The sequence below is a fragment of the Penaeus vannamei genome, chromosome 4, assembly GCF_042767895.1.
Source record: "Penaeus vannamei isolate JL-2024 chromosome 4, ASM4276789v1, whole genome shotgun sequence".
NCBI classification, from domain to species: Eukaryota; Metazoa; Arthropoda; class Malacostraca; order Decapoda; family Penaeidae; genus Penaeus; species Penaeus vannamei.
Genome location: NC_091552.1, coordinates 42596593 through 42599092, shown reverse-complemented (window position 1 = coordinate 42599092; position 2500 = coordinate 42596593).

The window sequence follows — 2500 nt, the reverse complement described above, 5'->3', positions numbered from 1 at the left end:
TGTGTGGGTCTGTTTGTCAGAACTGTTTCTTGAAAATTTATTGTAAAGATATATGTGCAGGGTATGATATATTTATGCTTTGATGGCAACCGGTTTAGCTGACCGATGCAGTTTACATTTGTCTCCGCGATGTCTGCAGCTTCCATTATTTTTTCTTTTCTGATTGTTCAATCCTCCATGTGTTACTTTTGCTGCCTTCCAATTCGGCAAATGTCCAGCTTCATCCACATGCATCACCCTGATGAGGATGAGGATATGGATGAGGATGAGGATGAGGATGAGAAAGAGAAGGATGAGGAGAACGATAAGGATGAGAAATTCTGTCGTGTCGGACGGCAGCACGATGTGATCGCCTAAGAAGAGGGTGGAGGGTGTTGTCTTGTATGTCCTCTTCCTTCTTTCTGAGGTTTAGCAGGAAATATCTGGGATTTTTATGTTCCATGAAAGAATTAATTGCGTGGGGAGAATAAATTCAGGGCTACAGATCCTCCTCTGTGTTCTGAGGAAGAAGCCAATTACAACCCCAGATTTTGTTCTATTCTTGTGGGAAAGGTTATTTCTGATCTTCTTCTTCCTCTACGGTGAACTGGGGACAATAACAATAACATCATCTACGTAAAGAAACGAAGTAGAATGTCTGGTGATTATATTCCTGTAGGCCATTAGGACACCGCACCATCGACTCTACGTGCTCCGGAAGGAACTGAAGGGCGATCACCTTCCCCAAAGGCTTGTCCTCCAACTACAACATGAAGATCAAGCTCGACGAGTCAAACACATAGCTTAATTGCATCGCATATGCAGCAAAGGGAGATGGAAAAAAAGATGGGCGAAGTGATGATTTTAGAAACATGGTTTCTAAACGCCCAACTTACACGGAAAAAGAAGCCGTCTCTTGGACTTAGATTCAGCAGGACAGCAAGGACTTAATCGACTACGTAATCTCGAACCATCGCTGGACCGACAGTGCATCATATTACTAATTGTTTATCTCTCTGTTGTCCTATCACTGAGTGAGAAAGGTCTAGGCTCAAAGAATTATTTGTTTGTCTACACTTCCATATAACGAGAAATGCCTCTGTCAATTGTTCACTCCCATTCAACTTACGACAGATAAAAAATCCGTAAAGCCAAAATCAACAGTTGCACTGGCGTATGCCTATGAGTGAAATTGCCCTTTCTGTTTCGACACACGCATGCATTCATGTGCGTGTGTCAAGTGCCGTAACGGGAAGCCAACAAGCTTGCGATTTATTGATTGATAACTTTGATACTGACCAATTCGAAAATTACCACAAAGGTAACAAATTTCTTCGTGCGAGGTGCAAAGGATAAGCGTTACAGACACTATCTTTGAAGGCTCTGGGAGCCTAACCCCTTTTACACTGTGTGTGAGTGTGTGTGTGCACACATACCCTCCCCCCCTACACACACACGCACACATATCCACACACACGCACACATAACCACACACACATACCCACACAAACATGTATATATGTATATATATATATATATATATATATATATATATATACGTATATATATATATAAATAAAAACATATAGATATATATATGTAATTATATATATATATATATATATATATATATATATATATATATATGTATATCTATATATATATATATATATATATATATATATATATATATATATATATATATATATATATATATATATATATATATATATATATATATATATATAATACACACATACATGTATATTATATATATGTATATATATATATATATATATATATATATATATAATAATAATAATAATAATAATAATAATAATAATAATAATAATAATAATAATAATAATAATGATAATAATAATATATGTATATATAAAGTATATATGTATATACACACACACTCACACACACACACACACACACACACACACACACACACACACACACACACACACATATATATATATATATATATATATATATATATATATATATATATATATATGTATATGTGGATTTGTGTTTGCATATATATATATATATATATATATATATATATATATACATGTACTCATACAAATAAAAGTATACACACAAATATGTGTATATAAAGACAAATTCCAAAGGAGGTACAGAAGGACTGGTAGGATATGGGAAGACTGCACACTGTAGCTGTCTAAAACCCGACAAGACTGAACAATTTATCTTCCACCCAAAATTAATCTAAGATAATTAAATCTTGGGTTGAATCGCAAGGTTTCATCAATCATCCCTTTATGAGTTGGCGAGAAGCAATCCCCTTAACATCAGCTGATTACTCCGACGGCCCTTTTTATTTCGGAAGTTGGTTTCATCCTTTAAACTTCCCTTAGATATTGCGTTCGGGAATATAATGCATACACAGTCACATCTACACACACACACACACACACACACACACACACACACACACACACACACACACACACACACACACACACACACACACACACACACACAC